This window comes from Phyllobates terribilis, unplaced genomic scaffold (genome assembly GCF_046119375.1).
Source record: "Phyllobates terribilis strain yellow unplaced genomic scaffold, ASM4611937v1 Scaffold_3__8_contigs__length_932513732, whole genome shotgun sequence".
Taxonomy (NCBI): Eukaryota; Metazoa; Chordata; class Amphibia; order Anura; family Dendrobatidae; genus Phyllobates; species Phyllobates terribilis.
Genome location: NW_027362763.1, coordinates 9,957,113 through 9,965,630, shown reverse-complemented (window position 1 = coordinate 9,965,630; position 8,518 = coordinate 9,957,113). Strand labels below are relative to the sequence as shown.

Sequence of the window (8,518 nt, the reverse complement as noted above, 5' to 3'; positions counted from 1 at the left end):
ACATACACCGTGTATCACACATCACTACCGCCCTCCACTATCACATACACCGTGTATCACACATCACTACCTCCCTCCGCTACCTCATACACCGTGTATCACACATCACTACCTCCCTCCGCCATCACACATCACTACCGCCCTCCACTATCACATACACAGTGTATCACACATCACTACCGCCCTCCGCTATCACATACACCGTGTATCACACATCACTACCTCCCTCCGCTATCACATACACCGTGTATCACACATCACTACCGCCCTCCGCTATCACATACACCGTGTATCACACATCACTACCGCCCTCCGCTATCACATACACCGTGTATCACACACATCACTACCGCCCTCCGCTATCACATACACCGTGTATCACACATCACTACCGCCCTCCGCTATCACATACACCGTGTATCACACACATCACTACCGCCCTCCGCTATCACATACACCGTGTATCACACACATCACTACCGCCCTCCGCTATCACATACACCGTGTATCACACATCACTACCGCCCTCCGCTATCACATACACCGTGTATCACACATCACTACCGCCCTCCACTATCACATACACCATGTATCACACATCACTACCACCCTCCACTATCACATACACCGTGTATCACCCATCACTACCGCCCTCCGCTATCACATACACCGTGTATCACCCATCACTACCGCCCTCCACTATCACATACACCGTGCATCACACATCACTACCGCCCTCCGCTATCACACACACCGTGTATCACACATCACTACCGCCCTCCACTATCACATACACCGTGTATCACACATCACTACCTCCCTCCGCCATCACACATCACTACCGCCCTCCGCTATCACATACACTGTGTATCACCCATCACTACCTCCCTCCACTATCACATACACCGTGCATCACACATCACTACCGCCCTCCGCTATCACACACACCGTGTATCACACATCACTACCGCCCTCCACTATCACATACACCGTGTATCACACATCACTACCGCCCTCCACTATCACATACACCGTGTATCACACATCACTACCGCCCTCCACTATCACACACACCGTGTATCACCCATCACTACCTCCCTCCGCCATCACACATCACTACCGCCCTCCGCTATCACATACACCGTGTATCACCCATCACTACCGCCCTCCGCTATCACACACACCGTGTATCACACATCACTACCGCCCTCCGCTATCACACACACACCGTGTATCACACATCACTACCGCCCTCCGCTATCACACACACCGTGTATCACACATCACTACCGCCCTCCGCTATCACACACACCGTGTATCACCCATCACTACCTCCCTCCACTATCACATACACTGTGTATCACCCATCACTACCTCCCTCCACTATCACATACACTGTGTATCACCCATCACTACCTCCCTCCACTATCACATACACCGTGCATCACACATCACTACCGCCCTCCGCTATCACACACACCGTGTATCACACATCACTACCGCCCTCCACTATCACATACACCGTGTATCACACATCACTACCTCCCTCCGCCATCACACATCACTACCGCCCTCCACTATCACATACACCGTGTATCACACATCACTACCTCCCTCCGCCATCACACATCACTACCGCCCTCCGCTATCACATACACTGTGTATCACCCATCACTACCTCCCTCCACTATCATACACCGTGCATCACACATCACTACCGCCCTCCGCTATCACACACACCGTGTATCACACATCACTACCGCCCTCCGCTATCACACACACCGTGTATCACTGCTGCCTTATGCAGAGAAACCTCTACCTGGCATAAATAAACTGCTGAGGTAAAGTGAAAGTGGAGATCTGATTGGTTGCTGTGGGTAATGACAGCTGAGCACTGATTGGGTGAAATGAAATCTGCCCCCCTGGTTGCTGTGATAGAATTACAGCTGTGCTCTGATTGGTCGCTGAGGCCAGTTGTGATTGGTCCGGTCTGGTCCCGGCCCATGTGGAGGTGCTGGTGCCCACGCTCCAGAGCTGCAGTCACTGTTCTGCTGTACAGAGGACGCCCGCAGCCACTTTATGTATGAGGAGAGACTTACCAGAGCTGTGCTTGGCGTCCAGGCTGCACAGGGGATGGGCTAAATTCACATGCCTATAAGTTGTGTGAGAGGGAGTCAGCCCCGCCCCTGGTGATGACATCACTGATATGACATCACCCTTGTTCTCAGGGCGTCACGAATGGGCTGTGGGTCGCAACGCGCGCTACATGAACAACAGAGAAGGTAAGTAACAGGGAGGACGGGGCCAAAATAATTGTCCCTAATGATGTAAGCGTGGTGGTCATCACCAGGAGGCGCTGTCATATTCATCTGTTTATTGAGGTGAGCGCTCGAGGTCGGCCTCGGCGTCTCGGACAGGCTGTATGGTGAGCGGCCCCACATTATACAGTCCATACACAATCATCGACGTCACTACTCTGTGTCCGCGCCATTATCTTCTCCGGCGCCTTCTTGGGGTTGGGAGTTTTGAGGTCATAGACTGGAGATGTTGAGACTCGTAGTCATCAATGGCTGGAGATGAGTGATTTCTGAATTATCGGGTGGATCCATCTGAGGAGATAAATGATTTCTGTGTAAGGTGCAGTTATACACAACATGATGTGCTATGCTCCAGTTACATCCAAAGCTGCGGCCACCATGCTATTGGCTCTTCCGTGTAGACTTGCTGCTGGTGCCCATAGCGTCCTGCAGCGCTGACTTGTGGCGGGATGTGGTCTTGTCTACATCAGGGTTGAAACTATATTACATATCCCACAATGGCACCGGAAAGATGAAAGGAAAGCAACGGACTACTAAATGCAGCTTTGGGTGTGACCGCAGCATAAGACCTGACGTCACTATAGGAGTATGATGTGCACCGCCATAATGAGCAGTCACATGTAAGACAGGAAGATAAACTGGGATATGATGTTTTACTACCGCTAAGCACAGCAACCTCATCTTCCCATCCCCCAAACAGAAGCATGGATTCTACAGATACACTATATGGAGAAAAGTTTGTGCCCCTCCCCCCCCCCCACATCCACCTCCAGGATCTTTTTCAACCTCCTATTCTACATCCATATGAAGTCGGCTCCTCTGCAGATATAACGGCCTCACAATCTTTGTCTTAGTATATCCCAAAGATGTTGGCTGGGACCGGTCGTGTTCTTCCCTCTCCATGTCTGTATGGACCTTGTGCACTGGGCACAGTCATGGGAACTTAAAGGAGTATTCCAATCTCCAGAACCTATGCCAATATGTAGTAGATGTAATAATAGTATTAGCAAATGCCTCCAATTAAAATGTAGTATAGTTCTTCTGATTAACTATGTCGCTTGCCCCATGAGCAAACCACCTTCAGTACACAAATACAGCAGGATAACCATCTGCACATGAATACATCACCAGAACCAGACTCAGCACATGAATACAGCACCTGAACCACCACCAGTACATGAATACAGCACCTGAACCACCACCAGTACATAACTTCATCAACAGAACTCACCATCAGTCAATAAATACATATTCAGTACATGAATACAGCACAGAAATCACCATCAATACATGAATAAGGCCCCAGAACCACCATCAATTAGTACATGAATGCAGCACTAGAACCATTAACATTATATGAATACAACACGAGAACCGTCATCAGTACATGAACACAGCACCAGAACCATCATCATATGAATACATCACCAGAACCACTACCAGTGCATGTATACAATGTATAAACAGAACCACCATCAGTACATGTATGCATCATCAAGATTAGTTCAGAAGTAAATCGCAATGTATGTAGCAATGAGAACATTAATTTAAGAGAAAATATTCTCAAATATGGATTTTTTGTAATCTTCTGTATGTGAATTCTGCAAAAATAGCAGCCAGCTGACTGCCATTTTGCTAAATTATAGAAAGCTAGAAAATGGTAAAATTATATATATATATATATATATATATATATATATATATATATATATATAAAAAATACTGACTTCTTCGGCTGCCTCACTACTCATTACCCACCATTTGGCCTGTTGGGTCGCTTTCCACACTCGCATCTCTGGTGTCTTCACTTTAGATTGGGACTTCCAGCTGCATCCAGGCCTCGGGTCATTGTATTTCGTAAGGTCGTAGTGCAAGTTGTGACATCAAGACACGCAGGGACATCCCGAAGCCTGGTCATGGATTGGAAGTCCCGCTCTAGTGTGAAGATACCGGAAGCGCAGCACAAGAAAGTGGAAGAGGCCCAGGAGACCGAATGTAAGGCTGAAAGCAGTGAGGTGGCCGGAGAGGGGAGGGATATTACTTATTTCTTTACATCCAGAGTATAGTAAGAAACATTAAATTTACAGAGAATAACTTAGTTACAAAATAAATTTTTGTTTTGAAAATTGTAGCACTTCGGCAAATTTGAATTTTACGTCTTCTCTGATTGGAGACGTTCTCGTCCCTTTCTTCTTCATTTGGGTCAGATGCAATGATGACTTTCACATCCACAGCTCGTCTGCTCGTCTCTGCAAAATTTTCTCTTCTCTGGACTCTCGCACTATATCCCAACACAGTGCCGTTAAAAATAAGTGTCATTATAGTTCCCCTGAATAATGTCTGGTCATGCTGCGCCTCTGATTAATTGCCCCTCAATTGTCCCCCCCATGCTGTCAAGGTACATTGCTTACACACTTTCCACTTTAATAAACTAAAACCGCTACACTATCCTTCTTATGAACTATAACTGTCACACTGTCTGCTCTTATGAATGGTAACGGCCGACTTATGCTCTTATGAACTATACTATCTACACTGTCCTCCCTTATGTACTACAACCAACTGCCATACTCTGCCCTAATGTGTTATAACTAGTGTTGAGCGAGTATGACTTATTAACTCTTTCGGGAGAGCAGCTCGCCGAGTGTTTTGGCGTGCTCGGCATTTCTTTTATTGTCACCGCGGCTGCAAGTGTCACGGCTGTTAAGACAGCTGTGACACATGCAGGGATTGCTTGTTTGTTAGGAAGTCTCTGCAAGTGTCACGGCTGTCTAACAGCCGTGACACTTGCAGCCGTGGCGACAGTAAAAGAAGTGGCGGGCACCCGAGCGTGCTCGCTGAAAGGGTTAATGAGTCATACTCGTTCAACACTAGTTATAACCACCACACTGTCCACTCTTATGAACCATAACCACCACTGTTGGCTCTTATGAGCTACAACCACACTTTCTGCTCTTATAAACTATAACTGCCACACCTTCCAGTCTTATGATCTATAACTGCTGCATTATGAACTACAACCACAACACCTTCTGCTCTTGTGAATGAAAACTGCTATGTCTTCCCGTACTATTATTTATTTACAGTATATAGCACCATTGATTCCATGGTGCTGTACATAAGAAGTTCCCTTATGAACTATAACTGCCATCCCTTATGAACTATAACCGCCAAGCTGTCCTCCCTCATGAAATATAACCACCACATTGTCTGCTCATATGAACTATAACCACCACAGTGTCCTCCCTTATGAACTATAACCATCACTCTGTCCTTTCTTATGAAGTATAACAACACTTGTCCTCTCTTATGGACTCTGGCCTCCACACTATCCCCATGGTGTCCCCTCGTTTCTCCTCATGATGTCCACACTGTGCTTTCACACTGTATCCCTCATGTCACATCTCCATAGTATCTCCCCACTTTTTTTTTATCCATATTGTGCCCTCACACTGCCCTCTCTCTATATTGTGCCCACTCTCACACTGACGCCCCCCATACTGTACCCTTAGACTAACACATAAGGGGTATTCGTGAGGGATTACAGTAAAAGTCCCAGGTATCTTCGGTTCCATGGAGCACTTGCCTTCTTGTTCTCCCCTCCTCTGCGGCAAAGTAGTGACGAGTAATGGTGACATCATTATGCCATCTCTGCAGTGCCAACTCTCATTTCTGCAACTGTACTTGTGTGTGAAAGATTTTAATGCAATTGAGTTCAGAGAGCGGAGAACCTGCATGCTACCGCTTTGCTGAACTGATGGTCAGTTTAACACAGGGTTTTAAAAAACAGGTCAAATAGGACTCCCGGGAGGCAGCATAATGCTCATCTCGCCTCATGGTAGAAGCAGCACCGACTGAGGGAACAGTGGTGGTACTTATGGGATGATCATTATGACAGTCACTTTTAACACTAGGACTACTGGACTCGTGACCCCGCCTAGAACTACTGAAAGGAGTCATTTTGACTCCTTGCTTGTTTTCGTTTATTTTTAGAGTTTCATTTGTGGTTATTTATTAATAATTATATTTTTTGTAATGTATTATTATTGTGAGATCCAACAGTAATGCTTTTGATTGTTTTTTTTCTGCTTTTCTTATTTTTCTACAGAAAATAACAATAATTATAATAGACGTTTTTCAAACATTTTTTTTTATTCAAGTGCACACATATAAACAACAACTGAAGAACAAAAAGCAGAGAAAATGTAGGTGGAGGAGCATAAAAATGAAAATATGGCGCAGAATTCACCTTCTAAACATTTGGTGTTTCGCATTTTAGGCATTGCCTTTGATTTATGGCAGTACATTGCCCACACAAAGACTTACCACAAGTCTTACAATTTCCGACTGATCTATTTTTCTTGCACTTTTCTTTGATCTGGCAAAATTTTGTTTGAACCATCACTTCTGAGCATGTAGAAACTTGGGACGTGGAACCCTTTTCCCTATCTGTGACATAAGGACCACTCAACTCTCTCACAAGCGTTTGCAAAAATGCCTTGCGTGACATTTTTTGGTGGGTAATCTCCTTGAATATTATCCATGCATTTATACCCGCAAAGTCTAAGGCATTTTCAAATGCATGAACAGGCCATCTCCTTGTGCATGTTCGTGTGGTATATTTTCGTGCCATCTGATCCACTACATCTACTCCATATTTTGTTTCATTGTAAAACTTTACCGTTTCTGGAGTTTTTTTAGCGGAATCAGACGCAACAACAACATCTGGATGGACGGAACTCAAAATGACAACATTTTTGTTGGGCTTTCCTTGATATACTGTAAGTGTAAAATTGTCTTCATTTCTAAACACTTTAGTGTTGTACAATTCCTCTTTCATGGATTTTATTTCTTTAGGCACTTCTCGCCTTATCTTGTTCAGTGTTCCCACGATGGTTGTTCCTTTGCTTTTTAGCTGTTTAGCTAATTTTACTGAAGTAAAATAATTATCGGTTGTAACATTGCGACCTTTTTTCAAAAACGGGTCCAATAACTTCATTACCACATGGTCAGCTAAACGGTCCTCAGCACGGCGTGTGTCATCTTTGCCTAGATAAGGGAAGCCATTTGCCAGATATTTGCTCCTCTTATCAACAGCTAGCCAATATTTGTGGCCATATTTATCTGGTTTGGAAGGCATGTACTGCGTGAATGGACACCTAGTTTTGCTTGGGAAAAGTTGCTCAACCACCGTTATGTATGGGCCAGGTTTGTAACACGCAATACAATTTTCAATAAACCTGTCCCACACAGTAGAAAATAGAGCAAACTTGTCCGTTTGCAGTCTCTCCGATCGAGTAGATTTCTCATCAAATCTGAGAAACCTCATAATTTCAACAAAGCGGTCCCTAGACATTGTCGCTTTGCAAAACGGTATTCCCTAGTCATTACACCAAATACTGCTAATCGAGTGACGGTTCGTGCCAGATATTCCACGAGCATAGAATATCGCAATGAATGCATCTAGCTCCTCATCAGATAGAGTAAACTGTAAATTATTGTTCCTGCATGCTTCTGCAAGCGTACAGTTCTTTATATGTGTCAATATATATGAATCAAAAAATAAACGCCATGCGCTCAAAGGACTATCGATAATGATATTTCTTCTGGCGTATCCTGTAGGGCCAGGTGCTTCTCGAAGAATATTTTGGCTGTCACGCCTTCTCTCCATATTCCTCACAAATTCCATAATTCTATATAGTTCCCTGCTGAAAAATAGAAATGAAATGAAAACTAAAAGAAATAATAACTGTTCTGCCACCTTCAAAAGTAGGTGGGCTGAATCAGTTGACAGACAGCTAAACTATTTCATAACAATTCATACCTGTATGAGTCTTCAGAGCTCGTATGTCTGCGTCTGTTCTCTTTGTCTCTTCAGCTGAACTGAAAGTAAAGTTACTATCCAGAATAGGGTCTCCTGCTAGGACCTTAGAAAAACACCACCCTTCATTAGCATAAGATAAGAGCCTAGAGTAAACAAGCTATTTTGTTCAGCATTACACAGTAATACAAGCAGGTAAAACACAAGGAAAATGTGAAAAGTTGACATGTAAATTGAACTACATCTATATGAACATCAGGGTAAATAAGACAAAAAATTATGCACAAAACTTTATAGCAACATTTAGTGACAAAAGGACCTCAAATATAGTAGGGAGTCAAAATGACTCCCTTCAGTAGTTCTTGGTAAATTTTGAAAA

The 8,518-nt window shown here is 44.4% G+C and overlaps 1 protein-coding gene across 3 annotated transcripts in view; it reads right to left on the bottom strand.

Moving 5' to 3' along the window:
• Window positions 1-708: 708 nt before the first annotated feature.
• Window positions 709-8,518, bottom strand: part of LOC141258665 (uncharacterized) — an 80,215-nt gene continuing 72,405 nt past the window's right edge. Inside the window, exons 13-14 of one of the 3 annotated variants that reach the window (XM_073673639.1) lie at window positions 8,143-8,245; window positions 6,660-8,026 (exon numbers count right to left, since the gene is read on the bottom strand). The gene's annotated coding sequence lies outside the window, so the exon portion shown is untranslated. Of the gene's footprint in view, window positions 2,610-6,659; window positions 8,027-8,142; window positions 8,246-8,518 lie in introns of those variants that run through there. The other 2 variants (XM_073673640.1, XM_073673638.1) reach the window with 2 other exon arrangements.